The sequence below is a fragment of the Pteronotus mesoamericanus genome, unplaced genomic scaffold (genome assembly GCF_021234165.1).
Source record: "Pteronotus mesoamericanus isolate MK-2021 breed Mesoamerican mustached bat unplaced genomic scaffold, CSHL_Meso_final contig_124, whole genome shotgun sequence".
In the NCBI taxonomy this organism is placed as follows: Eukaryota; Metazoa; Chordata; class Mammalia; order Chiroptera; family Mormoopidae; genus Pteronotus; species Pteronotus mesoamericanus.
The window spans coordinates 3,298,521-3,323,944 of record NW_026555051.1 but is presented as its reverse complement, the minus strand read 5'-3'; the positions used below and the strand labels follow the sequence as shown (position 1 = coordinate 3,323,944).

Below are 25,424 nucleotides of genomic sequence, written 5' to 3'. Positions count from 1 at the left end.
TCTCTCTCTCTCTCTCTCTCTCTCTGATATATAAGATATTTTTATTGGCTTTGTTTCTACGGAGAACCCTACTTCATGGGGATACGCCTCTCTTCTGAGGATAGAAGGACGCTCTTGTCTTCCTTTAGCCATTCCTGTTAGAGTTCTAATAGAGTAAATGCAATGACTGGATTTTAGGTTTTTATATTAATCCATATAAATAATATAATTGGGGCAATTGGTGAATTTAATATTGACTCTAGATTAAAGTACCACCCTTAATAAATTTATATAAGAAAATATTCTTGCTTTTAGGAAAAACACACTGAAATAACTAAATGTTAAAGGGTCATGCATTTACAACCTATTCTCAAACTGTTGTGGAAAATATGCAATGAGTATGGAATTATAAAACAACTGTGAAACAATTGTTCGTGAGAGTTAATTCTGGTAAGAGGATTCAGGAATCCTTTGTATGATTCTCTAAATCTTTTATATGTTTAAGATTATTCAAAAATAAAATTTTTAAAAAGGCAGAAGAAAAAAAGTAAGTGAAATGGCATAGATGGATGAGTTACTTAGAGCACCTGAAGTAACTTGTAGCTGACAATACCCTTTGGTCAAGCACAAAGTCTTTAGCCTTTTGGTTCACTGATAACCCTTTTGCTTTCAAACTGATTGACCCTAGAGACACATTTAAAGTGGAAAGAAGGGGTCAGCATATGAGATGATTATAATGGAATTTAAAGATGAGAAGTACAGAGTCATTTTCCATCATGGGCTTATATTCTTACATTTGAATGACAATATCAGTTTTAAAAATGGATGTAGTTTAATTACACTTAAACTCATCCTCTTTTTTTTTTTCCCAACATAATCACTTTATGTATCATGTCAAGGTCCTTCCTAAGTTCTAGCTTGTTAAAGCATCCTCTTGGGTGAAATGAGGCACCAAGGTCACCCAAAAGATCCCATTCGAGGACATACCTCCAGAAGGACATTTATAATACTTTGGGGTTTTGTAAGGAGGTTGCCATTTAAATGCAGCACATCACTCAAACAATACAGTGTTACACAAAGAATAAATTTTACTTAGGTTACCACAAAAAGATTATAACTTCCAGAACTAGTTTCCTGCTATTTTCTCTGATACAAATAATTGTGACCCACCTAATAGAAAGAAAAGGCCACACAGATCTGTTGTTTATAGAGCTAACCTGAAATCTCCAACATCTCTCTCAAAACTCAGCTACCAAAAAAGTACATTTGGTAGATGCCATATAGTTCCAAGTCCAATGAATATAAAGCTGAGATAGAACTCTCAGTCTCAGAGTTTCTTCAGATATACATCTCATGGGTTCTCTCTCATTCTTCTCCTGACATGCCTGTGGCCCCATGAGGCACATGCTGTCTAACTGGAAAGCTGAAACCAAAATTAGGTCCATATTCTCACTTTGTGCCTCTTCAGGAACTACAGGGACTTAGGGGTAAGATGTTGGTTACTGCCTGACAGCCTTCTCCCTGCTCAGTTGTTCCTGGTCCCTTGTGTCCTGAGGAAGCTGTGGCCATTATTAATACTCGCCTTAGAGGAGCACACACATCATTACTCCAGACCACAGGACGGCCACGGACATCTGAAAATAATGTAATACTGGTGCCCCTCTGTGCACCTGTCTTGGACACCCCTGTCATCCAATTACAGAGGAAAAGTTAAGGAACTGTGTTACTCATGGCTTCTGAGCACAGGGAGGAAATGGAAAATGGATTATTCTTCCAGATATTTAGATGCTGTGAAAGGTCCTGTTTGTGCATGGCGGGCAAAACTGTAACTTCGTTACTGTGCCTTGTCAGCTATAGCAAAGTTCCAGATCGTCTTAGTTTTTATTTCAGTTAAGGTATTCAGAAATCTTTGATCTTTTAAAATTTTGTCATTGTTGTTTTTGTGGAAGTGTTTAAATTCATTGGAATACCAACATTTTTATGCTTACAAATCTTTCCCATTTTCCATTTAATCAATCCTGCACATAACTGCCTAATTCATCTTCCCTTATTGTTTCTTTGCTGAAATAAATAGATGAATACATACACAGGTATGTACATAGATACATACATACATATATACATACATACATAAAACTTTTACTCACAGCCTTCACATCCAGAGCAAATTTCAAACTCTTAAGTTTCTCTAGAATTTGCTACAACTTCCTTTCTGCTACAACTTTCCACCTGCCCTTTTTCAAGGATTCTCCACTCCACTCCTGACAAACTGCTTTCTGCATTGTCCTTTATATCTGTGCTCTTCCACCTCAGTGCCTTTGCTGGTGACAATCCCTAGCCTGCAGGGTCATCTTAACCTCCACCTGACAAAATTCCACCAATCCTTCAGACCTAGTTACAATGTCTCCTCTTTTAGGAACTCTTCATGATCACCCCAGACAGGAACTCTCTTCCTAGTATGAATTCCTGAAGTATTGTAGTTCTCAAATGGCTACATGGTTTCCTTCTAGGCAGGAGTCCAGCAGTGTCAAAGGACATAGGCCATAGACACAGATAACACAAGTTTGATTCTGATCTCCTCTGTTTCCTGGTTCATCATCTCAGCAAGTTACTTATTAATCTCTCTGAGTCTCTCTTTTCTCATTGATAAAATTGAGATTTAAAAAGGCATCCACTTCATACATAAGGGCTAAACATATTAATAGCATAAAAAGCACTCAAACTAATGCCTTGCAACGCAGTATTCACGATGAGCATTTCCCCGTATTAGTGTTATATGCTCATGTCACCACCACCCGACACAAGCACAGTGCTTTGCATAAAGGAAACTCTAAAAACATAGGTCAAACACATATCAAGCAGATCCAGACATCCTGGAGAGGCGCTCTTGATTTTTTAAGAGTAATTCCTCTATCATGGACAAAACCAAAGGGGAAGAGCTGAGGGAGGGGGCAAGGGAAAGGGGGGGGGGAAGGCAGAGACAAATGTATTTAAAAAGTAAATAAATTAAAAAAAAAATAAAAAATAAAATAGAAATTTTAATAAGAAAAAAAAAAAAAGAGTAATTCCTCTAATGCACTGATAATTTTAACAGGATGATATGTGGTTAATCATTTATTTAACTAAAAAATAAAATTTTAAACTAAATTACATATAGATCAATGTGTAAAGTTATCTTAGGTAAGGAATGAAAAATATTATAAGACAGAAACTTAAAGTAGTGCAGGACAACTTGGTGACATATAACCTTAGAAGAGATTTTGCACAACATAACTAGGAGATAAAGCACCACCTTCCATTTGCAGCGTACTTCATTTATTGAGTTGAGTGGTCTCATAAAGAAGTCAAGATCAAGAAACCAGGGTTCTTAGATTTTATTCCTGACCTTATCAATGAGTCTATTTTGAAAATAATAGGATTCTCCGTGTCGCCTAAAATAAAACCACAGTGACAGGTTTTTTTTTCAGGATGTTTTACTGATTTGTAAAATGGCATATATCAAATTGACACAACAGTACAGAATAAAATCACATTGTTATGTTTTAAATCATCTGCCTTTACCAAGAGAATTAAAAGTACATGAGGTCAAGACTATGGAACCACTGAAGCCACATTTTCCCACCTGTTAAAGGAGAACTGCAACATACTCTTAGCCAATTACATTTCACTATTTGGAGAAGCAATTATCACCAATTACAACAATCTTCAGTTATGTATAATCTACCTAGGGGGACACATTTTGAATCCAGTTTGGCGTAGAAGTCCTGAGTGATTTTCTCCACCTGTGTTTCTGATCACACTTACTCATCTCCCTCATACAGACCAATGTAGAGGTTTCATAGCAGTACTTGCACTTCCCAGAATGCACCATGCTCTTCCCAGCTTTTCTATCTCTGTACATGTACAATGTCTTTTTCCTTCCTATTATAGTAAACTTTCATATATCTTTCCAGTTCTAGTTCAGATTTCACCTTTTTCTCCTTTTTACATTTTTCTGAACAGGGTTAAACAAGTCTATCTCTTGTGTTTTTATAGTGCTATTATCCTACCTCTATTTTCCTACTATTACAATTTCTTATTTCCACGTCTACTTCTTGATTGACTTGTGAAGATCTAGAACACTAAGAGGTGGATCAATTCATCTCTCAGTCCATTGTATTCAGTATAAAGTTGGTCTTTTAAAAAAACACTCTTTCAACGACCACATGGATGAACTTCTACCACTTTCTCAATGAAACATTAAGCTTTCAATCTGTGTAAATCTCCTACAGATTCAATAGACCTCACCTTTAAACAAACAAAATATTCCTTAATGTTAATTTGAAATGTCATAACTATCACAGACCTCCATTTATACTTTTAAGGACACTTTTCTTTTTCACTTTAAATTCTCACCAAATTACTTGGGGTTTTATGGACAAAATAGCTGCTCTCCAGTTTAATATTATGGCCTTCAGTTTGACAGAAAAATTAAGTTTTCTGAACTTCAAAACTGCCTTTTTAATCAATAATTCTCCCCACCAATATCCCTCTGATAATTAAAAGAGTATTTCCAAGTACAGCACAATGGACTGTGCTGCAGTATTTACTTTTTCCGAATTTGATCAGCGTAGCCATTCATCGCCCACTCACCAATCTGTCCATCCATATAGCCAATAATTGTGATTTAAGCACTTATTGTCTACCAGACACTGAACTAAGGGCTGAAGATCCAGTCTTTAAAAAGGCAGAAGACTTGCCCTCAACCAAACACACAGTCCACAAAAGAGAGACCAATAACAGCCACCACAGCAAAAGATAACATGATGAATTAAGTGCTACTAGAGAAATGTTCAAATACAGTGGGTGAAATGCAGGAAAGCAGGGACTCTGACAGTTTGTAAAGAAAGATTTGCAAGTACTTCAAATGCCGTACCTCTAAGGATCTGAAGATACCCTGGTGTCTCTCCAGAACATCCTTTCCACTGACTCCAGAAAAGCAACAGGAACAACGTCCTAACCACTCCACGTATTTCTCAGTTGTTCTCAATTATTGTTGGAAAGCACTTTATTTAAAAACCAAAGAGCCCTTTCCCCTTTAGTCAGCCTGTGGGCCTATGAAAACATGAGAGCTGAGCCTATCAGTGCTTATATGAAGCAGCTGAAAAAGTTGTAGCCTGTGAGTCATGGCTCTTTTCATGTGTTCCAGGTCTGTGGGAGGAGAGGCCCTTGGCGGCAGCACTGGCAACCCAGTGTCTAGGATGGGCACTTGGGGAAAGAAAGATGCCAGTCACCAGGAGAGCTACACAATCCTCCCTCCTCCCTAAAGTGTGCATATCCCCAGTGCTACCACCAGGCCCTGCCTCAAAATAATGTGAGAGCCAAAACCCACATTTTCAAAAAAAGGGGCAAATAAATTAAGCTTCTGCCACCCACCTGCCTTATGTGCAGCTAAGAAAAATCAAATGAAATAAACAAGCAAATTAGCAGCTGGTATGTGAGCTTCAGATCACGAATATGTTTTGAAGGCTCTGCCAACCAGAACTTCTTGAGTTAGATTTATTCTTGTTGGGAAAATAATAATTAGCAGTTATCCTTCTAATATTAATGCCTAACATCTTTTGAAAGCTTACTATGTACCAGATACCATACTTACAATTGATATGTATCCTATTTAAGTGTTAGAAACCTCATGAGGTAGGACTCAGCCGATGAGAAGTATGAGGCTCAGAAGGGCCTAACCAATTTGCTAAAGTTCACACATGTACAAGGTAGCGGAGTAAACATAATGCCCATCAATATCTTAAAACTGTCACTCTTAACCAATATACTTTCATAAAAATGAATGAAAATATTAATGTATGATAATCAGAAGCATGACGTTCCCTATCACCAGTTATTAAACAACCTATAAATTAATGTGATATTCTTACAATTCAACAAAATAGTTATCTCCCCCTTTCTCCATATTTGTAGGAAATAGTTAAAAATACTTAGGACTTCTAAGTTGATTAATCATAGGGGACCAAAGAATTTTTCACAGTTGTTCCTAGCTTGCTTAGGCTTTATTTTAGTCAAATCAGTACCTTTATACACCTGCATTTGCAAATTCTTTATTCCTATTAAAATTAGTTTAAATTACTTATCATAATTTATAAAGAATTTCCCATATTTATAGTGGGACAGATATTTTCAGTGTCTGTATCCTGCAGTCTAAAGAATTACCAATGGAAAAAAACACAGCTCTATAAATAAATAAGTGAGAAATCAGGCATTTTTCTTTTAATAATTATTACTATTACTCAGAGACAACAAAGAATTTATAAGTGGCATATAATAGAATAATCTCAAAATATTAAATTAAAGACACCTAGAAGGAAGGTGATTTAAATAACTTCTATCATTTTAAAATTTGAATAGGCAATTTACCAAGAACTAGCCCTTGAAGGAGATAGTAGTTTTAGGTGGACTAATAAATAGACTAAGGAAGAGTCTTCCCGAGGTACTTTAGATGGTGAAGAAGAATATAAAACCTGCCTATACCTATTCTGATGTCTAAAGTATTTGGAGGACTTGGAGAGGAGGCAGGGGTCTCTAAAGAAGCCCCTGAAGCCTTCCTACTCAGAGTTCATTAGAAAGTAGACTAACAGGCCCTATCTCAGGCCTTCTGAATTAGAATCTGCATTTTGACATGATGCCCAAGCAATTTCTTAGAACACTGACGTTTGGGAACCACCACTCCAAAAAGTCTGTCAGAGTCTGCTCTAAACACCTGCCAAGTGCAGCAAGGCTTGGTGCCAGCCCAGGACGATTCCAGTCAAGTATGAGCTTTCCTGCTCCCTCACCTCTCCCTCTCTCTTCATGTCACCAAATATCAAAGCACAGCCTTCTAACTTTCTATCTTTGCCTTTTATTCACGTCTCCCTGTTCTTTCTTCTCCATGAACATGCGTGCTAAGCCTATTCCTGCTCCAGAGCACTTGTAGCTGCTCAGTCTCCCAAAGCCTCATGTGGCTTTCCCCTCCTCATTAGTCAGGTTTTAACCCGAATGTCTTCACCTTAGAGAGGCCTTCCTGACAATTCTCTTCCGTGAGTGTTTCCCCAAAGTGTTTCACTGTCTTCATTCAACTTACAAACCCTGAAGATATTTTATTTATTTGTATATAAAAAAATACTTTCTATAAAAGAATGAAAGCAGCCTTTGACAATTTCCTCACTTCCTTTTTTGTTCCCTTTCTCCGTTTGCTACTTTTCTTGTTCCTCAACCTTGACTAACCAGCAAGCAGAAAGGTATATAAAAAGAGCTTTCAAAAGAAATTTTCTGACAGTTGCTTTTGAATGGTTTCATGACAATAACTCTGAGCAAAAGGCCCAAAACAAAAACAGTGTTTATACCAACTGCAAGAGTTACACCAGTTGAAATTGAAAACTGTACCTGGACCAGACCACAGATACCAGGCTGGCTTCGACTTAGAGAGTTGCCTGGTATTGAAATGCTTCTGGGACCCATCTGCTGAATTAAGTCTTAACTCTTATTTTGCATCACTTAAATTTGTTTCTTTTGATATTATTTATTATGGGTCTTCCTCCATTAAATTTAAACTTCTTAAGGTCCTTAACATTAGGATTGATTTTTCTGGTTCCCTACCATCACTGAAACTTAAGATAATGTCTCTCACATGTTAGGACTTCAATAAATAATTGTGGATGGACTATTTAAAAAGAGAAACCAGTTTATTGTGAGCATTCATTACATTTGGTTCCTGTCTATGAGCCTGTCATGTGGGCTGACTACATGTACCCTTGCTCCTTGACCTTGGTACTTGGAAATGGCCATTTATTTCATACTGACTAATTATTTTGTTCTCAAATGCAGCTCCAGTAAATGAGGCTCTTCATGATCCCATTTGCGTGGTTTCATGGCCTTAATGACCACCTAATCCTACCAGTGGAAAAAGCTTAGTGGTTCTTTTGTGAAAACAAATGAATCAGGGCTAAAATTTACCTTGAAAAAGGAAGCTGCAAAAACACTCTGGGACCTTTCACTCAGGGAAAACTGTCCTTTAGTGTTGTTAACCAAGACTCTGTTAGGTGCAGGCAGGGGAGGAAATATGAACCCCAAGACTGGAAACTAATCCCTTAGCAGTCCCTAACCTGAGTGAGCAGTTCCTGGCCTCCCTATTTAGACAGCAGTACTGAAAGGAGCCTTGTGGTCTTCTGACACAGCAATGTTTACTCTCATAAACCAGATTCAGGGTTAGGACTAATTTCCTTAGCAAATGCTCCAGGCACAGCTTTTATTCCTCTACCCAGAGAGCAAGAGATGAAAGAGAAACTCCACTTTCCTCCATACACAAAGACCCAGCTGATGGCAAACAGACAAAGCTGGGGCACACTGGAGCTACAGAGAATAGTTAAGAGGCTGTTACATCAGCTTAGGAGTAGAGAAGATGGAGATAATTAAATAAATTTAAGAGCTAAAATGGAGTTATAATTAATATTTACTGCATATGACAGCCTACATGAACATATTTTTAGAAGGCATATTACTATATGAATTTAGTAACCAAAGCATACAAAATTAGTTCCAACCACAAGTATCAAAATAATATTTCGTAGAGACTAATTTATTTTAAACAATTATCTCTTCTGTTCCAACATTATACCTTATATAAAACTCTATTTTATTATTACAAGGCCCAATTCTGAGGATGTGTTTAAAAGAGTAGCTAAAGTTCATTTATGAGGACGATTTTTTCTTCTGGAAATTTGAAAATGTGTAACTAAGGTTTGAGTTAAACTGACATGAAGATGCATTTGATAGCACATAATTTTTTCACTAAATTGATAAATAACTTGGAAAATTTCCCCCATTTTAAGTAAGAAGGAAACTATATTGTGCATAATGCTATCTGAACTGTATAAATTGAAGATTTTCTTTCATTTACCTCTTAAAACTGGATTTATTCACCAATTATTTCAGCCTTCCAAGACAAATTTGAGCACATTTTTTTATTAGAATGTGATTTCTTTGTGAGGGGCTATTCTTGTTAAGTCAAACTGATCCATCAAGATAAAATGTGGTTAAATACATTTTGTCAGAAGTGACAGCAGAATCGCTTGCTCCCTTGCAGGTGTCCAACATGGTAAGGCATTAATTTCTTCCAACCAACTTAATGACAAGATTTCCTCATTGCTGCTGGTATCTTTCCCCAGGGTGAGTCATCACAACAGTAGCTAATGCCTTTGATGATTCTCAAGAGTAAGCAGAGCAACTTTAACATGGACTTTGAAACTAATTGTTAGGTCCTCACAGGAATTTGGAATACATAGAAGTTCCTCCTCATTCAGCAGTAGAAAAAGCCTTTATTGATTCCTTGTCAGTGTGAGTATCTTCATCTCTAGGGCCCAAGTCATGTCTGTTTCCAGTCCAGAATTCTGGACTTGTCTACTCTGAAGTCAGTTTTCGAAGTGTGTGAAGTTTAGCCTGATCGCTCCATCCTCATGGTGGCCTTCTTTCATTTCAGCCTCATCTGTCTTCAGCACTTCTGACTGTATTATGCTTCCTTTATGAAATTTATTTCCCTTCTCTATTCTTATCTCCTTTAACTCAAACTCTGCCTCTAGGTCAGCAAGGGCACAAGAATGTGTCTTCATACCAGACACTTTATCTCCTATAACAAGGCAAGCTGCTCAGTTACATCTGATGTTAGGACATTCAGGCACTGAAATAGGAAAAAAAATAAAACAGCGCAAACTCAAGGCCAGTATCTTCAAGCCAATATCAGGCAAAGTGAATATAATTAAAATAACTTATTTCTAGAAATGAGAGATCTACCATTTGTGTTTTTTCTATTTTTATGTAATATAGAAGCACCATTATGTTATACAAATTAGAACAAGGTGGGGAAAATTTAATGCCAGTGAGACCCCATTGAGATCAGGGATCTGAAAAGAAAAGAGTGAGTAGCAAAAGTAGAAAAGGGTGGCAACAGATGCTTCACTGTCTTTCCTCAGCTTCATCTTTTAGTACCATTGCTTCCCACTGCCTTCATCTTCCCTAACTGATGTAGATATGATTCTTCCTGCTTCATGAAGCTTTCCCAGATTGCTCCATGGCTCAGTCATCTCACCATCCTCTAAATAATTATTATGGATGGAATCTGTCACTTGTTTGTTCCCCCTGCTGAGTCCTACTCCAAGTCTTTTTGGTTATCACCAAAAAGAGTCAACATAGACTCAAAAATACGTCGAGCCACTACCTCACTGTTTTGCCCCTGCCTCCCTCTTTGTCTACTACACTGATATTTCAGTTAGGTACTGATCCCTCCACTGGGTTCTGGTGACTTTGTATGATACCTGCAATACTTCTAGCCACTCCTTGTGTGGGTAGCATATTACCCAGTGAATAACTGCATCCTCCACTTCCTCAAACTGAACAGTATTCTTGAGGCAAAGTGGAGACAAAACCTCCATCCCATTTTTCCCCCCTTTATTAAAGCACACAGACTTTGTGCCCAATATCTTATTGATATGAGAGTAATGTTTCATGAATATTAATACCTTACAGAATAATTTCAGTTCTGTGTCATAGTTCTCTCCTTCTCTCTAAAATTCTTGTGTGAGTCAGTGTTGAAAATGTTAGGGACAGATTCTTTTTTTAAGGACAAATTCAAGAAGCTCATCATATCACTGCTCCCTCTGAGAACTAAGAATTAGTTATGAGGTCAGAGTTGTCTCCTGATTTGCTTTGTTTAGACTGTATTCCCTCAGTATTCAAACATACCAGCTCTGTCAGCTGTCACCAGAAAACCTCAGGTTTTCCAGGTATAAATCCAGAATAGACCTAATTTAGGCATAATCTTAGAACACAATATATTCATATCATTTATGGTGTTCATTTTACACTTAATTATTTACTCCTTCATTTTGTAATTTAGTTCTTTATGTGGTTTTGTCTTGTTTCTGCATCTAGATCCTGTTGGTTTTGTTTTTTTTTTTTCAGGACAATGAAGGGAAGCACAGTGCTACATTATGACATAGTAGATATTAGTAAATTTTTTTTCTGGGTTATTTTTGAGGCAATGTTAAATGCAGTGATAACCAGAATTTCAAAGTTGTTTAAAGATGTGGATGAAAATCAAAGAATGAGCACCAAAGATGCTCGTTTTTTGCATCAAAGATGATGCAAAAAGAGTGCAGAAAGCTCTCATTCATTAACTCAGCAAACCTTTATGGGGAAGCTACTAAATGTTTAGCACTTCATTAGGGACTGGAATTCAATGTAAATAAGTTATAACAGTGGCCACAAAGAACTCTCAGTCTAACTAAGGAGCTAAATATGTTCAAAAATACAATTTGGTGCTTTAATGACTATAACAAATATAAAATTAAGGTAATACGAGAACACAAACATGTAAAGAAACCAAATAATGTTAGAAGGTTGTGAAATTAAGCTGCTACAAACAAACACTTAGAAATACTGATGAAATTATTAGATCACCAGAAGATCATTTTTGCATGATTTCCTTCATGTAGAGCGACTGCAAGTTTAGTTCCAGTTGACACAACTTTCCTTATGTCTATGGCCTTTAGCGCGGTGATGGTTATATGAGTGTATACTTATCCTTAGACTCATCAAATTGTATACATTATGTACAACTTCTTGCATGTCAATCATATCTCAATAAGGTAATTTAAAAAGAAAAAAAGACAACATTTTTTTTGTTCTTTTTCATTGTGGAGGACTGAAAGTGAAGGTAGAACACCTGAAAGTTGTTTAGGTGGCAAGGTAACCTGAATAGTTGGTAATGTTTTGGGAGCTGATCCTTATGTATGCAGTAGTAAATAGACATGGCACTCTGGTACATTTCACAAAGAATAAATGAATGGGTAAGTGCTGATAAGTAGGTAAATGCAATGTGCCAGACCAGTGCCCAGCTTTCTGCATTGAATTTCCTATCAGACAATTGTAAAATATGTTTCCCTACAAGCCACTTGGCCAGTGCCTGGGTCTTCTATGGGGTAGTCAGACCTCAAGTTGACTCATAATAGAATAGTTATGTTTTTTTATATATCACACATAGCACTTATGTCTTTTATTTTCCCATTAATAACAGTAACAGATAAAACATAATATTTATCATAATGGCTGTAATAGTCCTTTTTAAAAATTTCATTCGATAAAAACTGTCTGATCTGCCCTTCAAACTATGAAAAGTAGCAGCTTTAATTTCTTTTCAAACCTGGTGAGAGTTACTGAAGAAAAGACAAGGTGAGAGTGGATGCATGGGTAAGAGTGAAATTTACAAACACCGAACGCATACTGTAATGTCACTCTTTGTCAGTAGGAAGATAATTTTACTTAAAAAAAAATTAATGGAAAGTGTAATTTGGAGATATTGGCAAGAAATTTTATTTCCGATATTTCAAATGCAATATTTAAATATGAATTTTCAGTCTAATTGATTTCTGAAGTAAATAAGAAGCTCATGTTCTTTTTTTAACCTTTAAAAGCCTCGATTGATTGTTAAGACATTTCACATATGTGTCATATACATATTCATTCTTTCATCAATTAATTAGTTCACTTATTTATAAGACCTATTAAGGGACTATTAGGTGCCAGACATTTTAAAAAAGTCATCCCATTCCCAGTATCTCCCATTAGCCAGCCACTGTTTTAGGAGTGAAGGCTGCTACAACTGGAAAGAACCAGTGCCCGATCTTAAGATGTTTACACTTGGGTAGGGAAAAAATAATAGAGATTTGGCTAGCAGCTAATACGGCGGGGGGAGGAGGTCATAAATACATACATTTTATTACTAATTGAATAATACTACATTAAGAAAATATGGCAGATATTTACATTCAGTGCTACACATCTGACTTGACTTGATTCTGATTTGTGACAGATTTGTTTCTGGACTTAAATTGTAAATGTCTCCCTGGTATATTCAAACCACATTTACTGGGTTTTTGCATGTGGAAAATACTTGCTTGAACCTGTAACTGTTTCCAAACAAGATACAAAATGCCTGTGGAAAAGGCAAGCTGTTTTTGCTATTGATCTTTATAACCCAAACATTTGGGGGACCTTCAATGTCCAGTCCGAGTTCTGTTTACATCATGCCTTTGATTAAATCTCACAAAGCACTCCAGATACAGAGGCCGGTCACTGACTTGTGGGAGCAGAATATAATGTGTGGAAGCCGAGGGAAAGGTGCTCATTGCATTTACCTTCTGATTTTTTAAAGACTACAATTTGAAACAGTCAAGTTATTTTCAAGATATGACTCATTCTTAGTAAATGCCTCATATTGACCAGCACTAGTCATGGGACATATCTCACAAGAGTGAGACAACTGTAACTCACAGGCATATGCTGTACAGAATTTAGGACACATAAGGTCAAATTGTAATTTTCCATCTCTTTTAGGACAGATTTCTTTTTGTTGTTTTTTGTTTTGTTTTGTATTTTGATCTTCTAATAATATATTCAGAAGGTTTTGGCTTGATTAAAAATTCTATTTGATAAAAGATCAGATGGAGAAAACACCACCCTTTCTGCCAGGGAAGCATGTTTTCATTGTGCTGTGACCTCATGCCAGGAAACAAACATTAATTTTAAATAAAAAATATTCTAAGTTAACTTAGACATTGTATTATAATTACTGTACTTTCTTCACTTACATTAACCAGACTTGATAATCTACTTTGCATTAACTATGTTCAGAATATATTCAGGAATAGGGAAGGGGAATTTCTATTAGGTATGAATTTGAGAATTACTGGAAATTGGGATTCTGGGCCAGGAAATTCTTTTATGCTTCTTCAGTGCTGCAGATTTGCTAGTAGCCTGCTATAAAAACCCATACACAATGATTTTAAGTATTGCATACTGACATTATTTTCAAAATTTACAATCTAATTCCCAGAAACTAAAACAATATACTCTTTGTACTTCAATTATTACGTATGGGATTTTTGTAATACCTGTGATTGTGTTTGCTACAATTTTTACTTGCATTGCAGAAATAAGAAAATTATGTGTCAGGGAAGAAAAATGTTGAAATCCAAAACTTTAGGTACAGTTTACTAAGTCATTGGATGATGGAAAAAAAAACTTTTCATAGGTATAGCTAACAGTGTGAAGGGTTAGTCTCTAATTTATGATTTTTCAAATTAGAGATCTAGACAGAGATGGCGTATATATGATGTTGATAATGATTTAATACAAGTAGGATATACTGAAGGAAATTTACTGAGATTTAAAGTCTAGCTAAATTCCAGTAGCATAAAATCATGAAAATAATTTAAACCCTTAAAACTTTTCTATCAGAATTAGTTTTCAATCTTCTTTGAATTGGTATTATTTTTATAAAATCACATTTTGAGTTACATTTCAATAACATCTGCAATATTTCCAGTGCTGGAGATAGAATTTTTATTTCCAATTCTGATAATTTACATCATATTTTCCAGCCCACAACATTTTTACTAGAGATTCTAGAACCTGCTATTCTTTTCAACCATCCCATAATGGCATTTCAGCTAAATAAAGGCAAGGAGGAGAATAGGGTTTGATTTCCAGTCATCAAAATTGCCTTTACTTATGTGGATTAATCTTGATATAATTGAGAGCAAAAGGCATATATTCATTTCTACATACCAGCTCTGTAAGATACAAAGATGAATAAGAACTGGTCCCTGCCTTAGAGGACTCACCTCCCACTGAGGGAATCAGATGTAGGAGATATATGTTCAAGCAGTTGAGAAGGAAAAATAAGAGTTGGCCAGATGTATGAGGTCTGTCCAGAAAAAGTCCAGCCATTTTTAATATAAGGAGAAAGGTTTGTGCGACATCATTGTAACCTTGCAGCTGAGGCGGGTGGACTGGCATGTGCATACATGAACAATGACCACTTCACTGTACTAGTCCATAGGGGCAGTAGAAGACATTGAATGAGCATGTGTACTGTGTGGCCGTTGCATTCAAAATGACTGAGTAGAGCAATGACTCTGCATCAAATTTTGCGTTAAGCTTGTACATCCCTCCGCAGAAACTATTCGGATGATTCAGAAGGCTGCAGCCTGGACAAGCGGTGATTGACAGCTTTGTCACAACAATGAGCCCACTCGTTTCACATCTTGTACAAATTTTTTTGGCTAAACATCAAATCACCCAGCTGATTCAGCCTCCCTACCAACCAGATTTGGTGCCCTGTGACTTCTGGCATTCCCCCAAACTAAAATCACCTTTGCAAGAGAAGACATTTCAGATCATCAATGAGACTCAGGAAAATACGACAGGGCAACTGATGGTAATTGGGAGAACTATGTGAGGTTCCAAGGTGCCTATTTGAAGGGGACTGAAGTGTCATTGTCTTATATACAATGATTCTTACATCTTGTGTCTTTTTAAAAAAATGTTTCTATTTTTCATAGTACATGGCTGGATACCTTCTGGACAGATTTTGTATATGGTAGTGCACGACAAACCTTGTGTTATCGTAATGAGGCCAAATTAGGTGCATGCACAGGAGCCGTGAGTCTCAAGTGATAAGTAGAAGCTTGATAACAGAATGCTTCCTATGATACATTTGACATGAGTGTTTTATCCTCAAGGTATGGGAATGACATGCTGAGTTTGCTTTTAGCTATGGGTTTGAAGGGGTGACAGACAAAACTGAAGACAGAAAAGCATTAAGATACTACAGCAAAGCCTTTTTAAAAAGAAAGAATTCTTATTCTTTGAGACTCAGCTCTGACTCTATCTTCTTCATGAAGCTTCCCTGAAGCCTCCAGCCCACAGTGAATTTTTCTTCCTCTGAACCTCTGTAGTTCTTGTCATCTACCCAAGCTCTTTCCTGATAATTACAGTGCTGACTATTTCCTTTGTTGGTAATATGATATATTTGCTCTGCTTGTCATTGGCATTATAACTCTTTGATGGTAAAGTTAATATTTAAGATTAAAAGTTGTCAAAGAAGACAGAAATTGATACTGTTCATGTGGCCCAGGCTCCTGCAAAAGAGATTCTCAGCAAAATCCTCAAGATGATGATGCTAATAATATATGTAGCCTGGTAGAACAGGCATTGGTTTAACAATTAGGCTGCACTTTGAATGTGGGAAGCATAGCCTGTATATAGAGTTCTATTACCAAGACTGTGAAAACACTTCTTCTGAAAAGCAATTCCCCAGTAAAAGAGGTTATCTTAAAATTACAATGTATCTCTGGTCAAAACCAGGGAGAGGGAGAATAAAGTCCATGTTTTGCTTCAATGAATGAAAAAAATTACAACCTCCCTTATGATTGAAACATATTTAGAGAAGGGATATATTATAGGAGGGAATTACCTGTTTTGATTGAAAACAGGGAAGTCCAAAGAAAAACAAAGTTTTCATGTTCATACGATGGGAAAGAGAGAGAGGAGAGGGAAGAATGTTTATGTGAGGAGTTGGGAAGAGGGATAAGGAGAACAGAGAGGAGAAGGAGGGAGGAGAGAAACAAAGAAAGGAAGAGAGAGAGAAGAAAAGAGAACGAGAATGTATCTAGCCAAGGCCTATGTTCATAACATGAGAGTTGAAATCTGTGGAAAAAGATGGCTCAAAAACATTCACTTTCCTCTGATTACCAACAATCCTGTAATTATACGGAAAAAAGTGCCTCAAGTGACAGGCAAACCCAAATTCTTTCTTTCTTTCTTTTTTTTGAGTAAGTCTTTATAAATTAACACACCAGTAAGTATATTTGGTTATAAAACCCTTTGTCCATGAACATGTACCCCCCAACTAGTGTTCCAAAGAACACAGACATCCCATGTAGCAATATTTTTGCCAATATATCTCATGGACAAGGGAAATAAAGGAAAAAAATTAGGCAAATGGGACTACATCAAACTAAAAAGCTTCTGTATGGCTAAAGAAACCATCATCAAAATGAAAAGGGAACCGATCATAGGAGAGGATGTATTTGCCAATGATATATCAGACAAGGGTTTGCTCCAAAATATATAAAGAACTCACACAACTCAACACCAGGAAGACAAGCAATCCAATTAAAAAATGTGCAAAGGATCTGAATAAACACTTCTCCAAGGAAGACATACAGATGGCCCATAGACATGTGAAAAGATGCTCATCATCACTAGCCATCACAGAGATACAAATTAAAACCACAATTAGATACCATCTCACACCTGTCGGAATGGCCATCATTAATAAATCAACAAACAGTTAGTGCTGGTGAGGATGAGGAGAAAAGGGAACGCCAAGCACTGTTGGTGAAAATACAGATTGGTGCAGCCACAGTGGAAAGCAGTAAGGAATTTCCTCAAAAAACTAAAAATGTAACTGCCTTTTGACCCAGTGATTCTGCTGCTGGCAATATACCCTAAGAATCCTGTATCACCAATCCAAAAGATCTTATGTACCCTTATATTTATAGTGGCAGTGATATTTAAAATAGCCAAGTGCCGGAAACAGCTTGTGTCCCACCAGTAAATGAGTGGATAAAAAATGTGGTGCATTTACACAATAGAATACTACACAGCAAAAAGAAAGAAGGAGCTCCTCCTACCTTTTGCAGCAGTGTGTATGGCACTGGAAAATATTATGTTAAGTGAAATAAACCAGCCTGTGAAAAACAAATACTATATGATCTCACCTACAAGAGAAATCTAATGAACAAAATAAACTAATGAACAAAATAGAACCAAAGGTATGGAAACATGGAACAGACTGAAACTGACCAGAGAGGAGAAGAGAGGAAGACAATAGTGGAAAGAAGGGGAAGGGACTAGATAATGAACATGCATGAATGCCCCATGAACATGGACAATGGTGTGAGAATTGACTGTGGGAGCAGGGGAGTGGGATAGGCTGAAGAGGGCAAAAGGGGAAAAATTGGAAGAACTATAATAAATAACAATAAAAAATACAAAAAATAACCCTGCTAGAAAATAATATGTTACATTACTTTGGTGCTCTCTATTAGAGAAATGAAAATCCTATGTAGATGAAAAACAATAAAGTATTATTCAAATAATTTTAAATTTGTTCACTTATGTAATATTCAAAAATTATAGGTGTATGAATTTATATACAACATTTTTGCTAGAAATAACATGAAATTTGTATGAAAGTTTTCATGTTTTTTGAAAACAGGGAACCAGCTTTTCACATCTAAATAACTATCAGCAAACAGGACCTAGCCTAACACTAGTAGTCATGTGTCCTCCATGAAAACAAACACATGGGTTCCATTCTTAAGCTATTGTACTTTTATATTCATGAAAAAGCAAAACACACACACACATGTGCAATGAGAAGGGAGTTACACACTATTATAAAATTTTATTATTAATAGAAAAAACTTGCACATGTATAATGGCCTAAGGGTTGGATTGTTAATTTTAAGAACTGAAAAACAGAATAATAATATAATGGAAAACTCACAGATTTTATGAAGAGAGGATCTTTCGAGAGAAACTCATCCTGACACATATTAGCTGTGTGAGCCTCGAACAATTACTAACCTTTCAGATTCTCAGTTTCTTCATGTTGAATATATGCATAAATGCCTCTACATTGCAGGGTTACAGATATAAAAGACTTACACTGATAAAGATATTCAATTTAGGATGATTATCATTATTATTTCATTGTGGCTATTATGTCAGATTCAATAGAAAGAGACATGCTATAATCAGGTATTGGTTATCCTTCCGTTCACATTTCTGTGGAAGAGACTTTGTAAAGATTGTTTGTCTCCAGCAGTAACTTAATTTCATGCTAAATCTTATCCTCAGAATAAATAAATCCTTTCTAATGAAATGATCCTTTTGCTCACTCAAGGATTTCCTACCCCTAAGTCCAAAATCTCTTACATATATTTGATCACAACGTTAGCCCCTGGTATGACTCTGCTTGACTTTCCACTGAACTCCACAGTCAACCATTTCAGTGCTACTTTCTTAACCGCGGTGCACCTGGAATTCCTCTCCTTCCCTCCACTGGCTTCCTCTGCCCCTCACTGAGGGCAACAGTGCGCTGCTGAAGGAAGATGTGCTGCTTTTCAGTCCTGGCTTATTGCAGATACCCACAGTCCTGTCTGATTTCAAAGCCTCGAACCCTTTCATTTACCTGGGGTTGATTTATTTCCACCTTCCAGTGCAATTTTCTAGTCTCTACTGTCTTCACATCTCCGCTGATAATCTCGATTTTGCCTTTCACTGAGAAGACTAGGGCCAACTAAAACCAATAGTCTACAAAGCACTGGCCAGAAATTCATGGAATTGTCTTGATTATATTTTTATTCTTCTCGTAGTATAGTTTTAGAAGACACATTGTAGGATTAATCATGAGCAATAATTCTTAAAGTATTATTTTACCATTTAAATGTAGTTGTAATTCTAAATTTTCATTTCAAAATAAATAAGTCTTTCTTATATATAAAATACCAAAAAAGCTTAAAGATGTAAATATAAATGATGCTTGATTAGTGTCACAGACTACTAAAGACATTGTCTAGGAGTGTATATTAAAGTAGTGTTTCCAAATTAGAGAATTATGTCAATACATCAGGATGATTTGTTTGCCCATGTAAGATATAAATCAATGTTTCATTTAGTGGTTTTCAATGGTATGTTATTGATTCTAAAAACTATAATTTTGTATGAAAAGCCCATTCTAGTGATCTTTGTTTATAAAGAAAACACCATTTACCTCAATATCAAGGCATCCAGCTATACAATTATAAAATGAACAATAATAAACTGTTAAACAGGACATTATTTTAAAGTCACAACACTAAATTTAACTTATAGACTCATCATCATCCTAAGAAGGAAATTGATGATATAAATGGAGTAGACCAATATCTCCTCAAGAACCTGAAGAAGAGAAATTGTTTATATAAGCAAGTAATAACGATAATAACTACACCACAATAACTAACACTAGTGCTTAAGAGGTATCAAGTGTTTTGCTGAACACTTTGCCTCTCACTTAATTCTGGGGACCAAGGGTAAAATAAACACTTGGCTGAAATAAATGGACTTTGAGGTAGAATGGCTAATATATATAGACTGTAAATAACAATTACAGCAATATCTTATTTATAATATGTCAGACATTCTATTAAATATTGTATACCTCATTTAATCCTCACAATTACACCATGGGACACTACTATATCTTCATGTTACTGGTTTGGAATTAGAGCTCTGAGATAATAAATAAGTTGCTCAAGATCATGTAAATTTAAAGTGTCAGAGTTGGGATTCAGTCAAGGCCTCAGTGAAAGTCAATGTCTATTAATGTGATAGTATATTTTTAACCACAATTTGCTGTAGTCTACATCTTCAAAATAAAAGAGGGTAGCTTGCTAGGATGTCCGCATTCCAATGACTTCTACCTATTGAAATCTACATCCACCAGCATGGAAAAAGCCATAACTTTACTTTTTTTCCTCCCAAGCACTAGAGATCTATAAAAATAAAAATTCAAAATACGTGATAGCATGTAAAAGAGATCTATGTTTTACTTATGAAGAAAGGGGACATTTAATGAATGAATATCTTTTTGTTGTTGTTCCCTTATTTTAGATTAAATCCTCCATACCCCAAGTATTCCAAATATTGGAGAATACTTGGGTACTATTATATTGCCATGTGATTTAAAAATACCTGTGATTAAAAAGTGGTGGTAAACTATAACAAGGTAAGATTCCCTTGATTTAACAAGAGACAGGATGAAACAAATACCAACTGACCCCTAACAAAAGATGGAGCTATTTCCTATAATTAAAAATACGAACGTTATGATTTTGATCTGAAGCACAAGGTTTAATTTTTATTCACTCATTCACTAGTCAGATATGTTTATTGAACATGTATGAAGCATTATAGTTAAGGTCTCAGAGAAGAAAGACAAAGATCCTGGTCTTAAATACTGCATTTTAGTGAGTCATAGCTACATTTCCTTAAGTATGCTTATTTAGAAAGAAATTGTTGGATATTTTCCATACTATAAAAGAACTTCTCAGAAAATAGATGATTCAATCACCCAAAATGTACTGAGTCTGGTGTACTGCCGGGAAGCCTTATGACAATGGTAATTTTCAATAAAATAATTGGAGTGAAAGCAATGCTGTGAGTTAGGTGTTTCCTCTGGTAGAGAAGTTAATGTGCTCTGGCTCATTAGAGGATTGTACCAAAGAAGGTCAGACTGAAGTTCATGTTCATTCATTTTGTGTCTGCTTTCAGGCTTCCTCCTCCAGTTATTTTCTAAGCTTTCAAATGTTCCCTATTATTTTGACCACGTGTGCATTGTGATGAAAGGACGTGATACTTTCAGCAGAATTACTTAATTAGGTTTAAGTAAGCAGTACATGCAAAGAGGAGTAAGCTTTTCTAGTCATAAAAACGTGCCTTATATGCATGCTGCGTTCTTGAGGAACAAAGTACAGTGATTGCCGTGATGATAAAATGATAAAGGGAAGGATAAAGCCTGAGAGATAAAAGTCTCAAAAGGAAAATAAAGAAGGATAGTAGCTGTCCCATTTCTAATTGAAGCATAAATTTCAGGAACAGGATTTGAGGTTTCATTTCAAGCACATATTGGGAGAGGGTTTAGTGTAGTGTGTGTTAAAGTATGTATGCATACATGCATGTGTGATGAAAACATGTAAGTTAAATTATTACCATACTATGTATGAAGAGTTTTCAAACCATTTCTAAAAAGGAAAAAGTTGCAAATGTAGAAGTTTACTGATTATCCCTGAGAGACATTCATTTAGTCAGCATTTCGTACAGACTAACAGAATCAATGACAGGCAGAAACTGCTCTATTGTTCGTGTAGTAGACTACACACCGTATGTTTCTACACTCATGAAAAAGAATGCCCTTAGTTTACCTCTTCTCCCCACAAATACTCTGCTTGCCCACATCTCCACCCTCTGCCAGAATCAGTTACTTAAGGTATAGATTATATTACATCCCTTTCATGTTTATAACCACCATAGCTGAGCATGCAAAATGCTCCAGTTCTGCACTTACCTGCCTACTCAAACTCTTCTTGCATTGCTCCCCACACTGCAGTGTCAAGCTTTCTAGTCTTTAAATGTAACATTTATTTTTACCCCTTGGTGACTTTGCCAGATTTTGCCCTGAGCTTAGAATGCCTTCACACCTATTTTCTATCAACTAAAATTCTCCCCACTTTTTAGCTCTGTAGCTGAAATGCCTCTTAGGCCCCAAAGACTTTACCATCCTCTTATCAGTTTTAATAGTCCTTCATTTTTGCTTCTGGAGAATTTTGCGTGGAACATATCATTAAAATATTCTGTTCATTTTTGCATCATGTAAGGTGTCTGTTTTACTTTGTGAATGTGAACTACTTGAGGGCAGGGCAGGGCAGGAATATTTGATAATTTGTTTCTCACTGCATACTTGCCTTACATGTGGTTGATATTCAAAAAATGTCTGAAGAGCAAACAAATATGTAGCCAAAAAGTAATTAAGATTCACATGAGACTTTTCATTATGGAATCAGCTGCCCCACTAAATTTGCAATGCTTTAGTTTCAGAAGACCTCAGAATAAAAAGAGTTGCACAGGTGAGAATGTTCACTGCTCTTTGCAAAGAGTAAGGGACATACAGGTGCTATTTAAATCTTTTACATGAACCGCCTTGGGGGCTGCATATCCCATTACATGTGGCATGCTATTATCAGAAGTGCTTTGAAAAATCTCACCTTTTATACCTGTCTTTATAGCTTAATATTCCTTTTATGTACAAGCATAAGGTAATGTAATCCTAAAGTAGCCAAACCTTTACTTTAAAAATGCTTTAAGAAAGAAAAATTGCTTTTAAGCTAAAGAACAGAAAGCATTTTTATACAGCTTTGTTATAAACTTCTAAGAAACAGAATTCAGAAATCTTGACATTCTTTTTACTTTATGAAAAATCTAACATGCATCACCATAAAAAATGCACCTGCCATTCTTACTATAAAGAACAAAAATGAATTTCAACTAACAGAAACTATAAAACTATAATATATACATTTTCTATTCATTTTAAAAGAGTTAACCTTTAACTAAGAAAATATATGAATTCACTTTAATGTCTTTTATGTGCAAAGGTCTCTTCTAAATCATATGTTTTTATACAGAACAGAGGAATTTACTGTCTCTGTGCTCCTAATCAAAAAGATTCATTTCAAAAGACTGTAGGACAAAAAGAAAAGTTTTGTTTCTTAATACTTGGGTCAAAAGACTTGTACATTCTTTTCTCTATTGATGACTTATACAGATAACAAGGATAATTATTCTAAAGAATAAAAATACTTATTTAACATATGGAGGAAAATGTTTTATGAAGACATCAGTAAATGCAAATAATTTCATTAACACATGTTTATTTACCTCCAAAATAGATTTAATTTTCTCCCTGTTCCACCTTTTTTTCTTTCTAAGTATGTTGTTTTAATATGGAACCAATTTTGTTCAAAATATTGAAAGAAACATCATCAGAATGAAATTATTTTAAACTTGTTAATAAGACTTAAAAGCCTAGAAATAGGGAAGTCTATCATGAAGCAATTTAATTATTTGATAGATGCTAATGCTATGAATCATGGAACTAGGTTAAGTGTAATCCCACAAATGCACCCTGAGTATTGATGTCCCTTTTATTTAGATTCTGGCAGAACTTTTCTAAATGTGGGTAACACATCTTACCACTTAACACGACAGACAGTTATCTACTAACTCAGTTCATCAAATAAAGATTTCTTCCATGAGTTTGGTGATCTATACTATTTTCAACAAACTTAAATACTGTGACTACTTGAGTTTTGTAGTCTCATGAGAAGTAATCTTATAGACAAGTAAATCTTTAGGGAATTGGGAAGTGATATTTATTAAACTTTAGAGAAGCAATTATTTTCAAGCATTTTAGAAGTTCTCATTATATCCAAATAATTATCTTAGGCTATAATTTATTGACTGAGTTCCATTTAGTTCCTTTTCAGGAAGTAAGAAATCTGTATTTGTAAATAACTTAAAAAATTCAAGTGACTTGGAATAATATTCCTTTATTATTTTCTAAATAATAATTTTTACTTACATTTTTGTTTCCATAATTGATATGAAAATAAAATCTTGCTTTGGAATGCATAAAATTCAAAGCAGCTATAAAAGTTTTAATGATCTTTAAGCCAGAGGACAAGAATAATGTGGTTTCTTCAGGTAACTATTGCTAACAAATTTATGTTATACAGAAAGAAGAGAAAGATCTGAAGATCTGATCAAACTATGGTTTTAGTTGATAATTGTTTCCAGAATGCAGTAGGCAAAAGTAGATAAAAAGAGGACCTCAATAAGAGTATGTACTATTTTACATCCTAGAGGCCACAATAACAATAGAGTATATCATTGTATCACCATTTTAAATAATTCTTAGATGAACGATTTTGAATGATAAATACTTTCAAAGGAATAAAAGGCAGAATAATAGTATAATCTTCTAAATTGGAGTAACTTGAAGCATATTTATAAGATCCTATGCTATGAACTGATACCTTTCTATAATATAAATACTTAAGGCCAACACATTCTCTACTGCACCTTCAAAAGTACAACTGTTTATTCGATCATGGTTCAGAGCAGTTACTTAAAGAGGAAGTCTCTATGGTTTGCAACTTTGGCTACTGCATTAAACTAGCATCCATAGCATTCTTGTGGCTGCTTTATATGAACGTTAAAATAACTGCTGTTTCCTCTTGAGAAAAAAGGGACTCAGTTATTACTATATATAGTCTCCCAGATCCAAGGGATCTCCATTCTTTAACAACTTATTCAGTGGACTTGGAAAACAAATGGAAAAGCTTTATGTTATCCAGTACATCTTGGCGGCATACTAAAGCCATTGAGCAAGTGATAAATGATCAGGTGTCTCTCTCAAACCTTACCTGGTTTACTCTTTTTAAAAATCCAGTCCTTGCTGTCTACCATGCAAATCTCTTGGCCACTGGGTGAAAACCAAACTGGATAATTGATCATGATAATTCCAACATGTCATGGACAGCAGTATCTCTCAGATTCCCATAAGCCAACTGCTTGAAATGAACCTGCAACAAACAAGGCATTTCTTCATTTTAATGGAAAAATAGTGAACCATATCCTAAGTCCAGAAGACATCACTGCTTAATGAGTAAAGGAATAATAGAGGAGTGTGTGAGTGGCTCTAAATGCCTCTCAAAATACTGATAAACAAATTCAGAAGACAGAAGTTTATGTTCCATAGAAAGTGGTTTTTGTATGGTGCATCCTGCTTACCCTTCATGCAATTATAGACCTATTTAAGCTTTCAGTATAAACAAACATTATTGATATTAAAACTCACATTTTATACTTTCTCTTTCTTGTATGTGACCACTTGGAGTTCTCAGAGTGTT

General features: G+C 35.5%; 1 protein-coding gene across 1 annotated transcript in view; it reads right to left on the bottom strand.

The window, feature by feature from the left end:
• The window catches only part of LINGO2 (leucine rich repeat and Ig domain containing 2), a 324,101-nt gene extending 299,102 nt beyond the window's left edge, over nt 1–24,999 (bottom strand). Inside the window, exon 1 of the mRNA XM_054588030.1 lies at nt 24,939–24,999. The gene's annotated coding sequence lies outside the window, so the exon portion shown is untranslated. The remainder of the gene's footprint in view (nt 1–24,938) is intronic.
• Between the last annotated feature and the right edge of the window lie 425 nt (nt 25,000–25,424).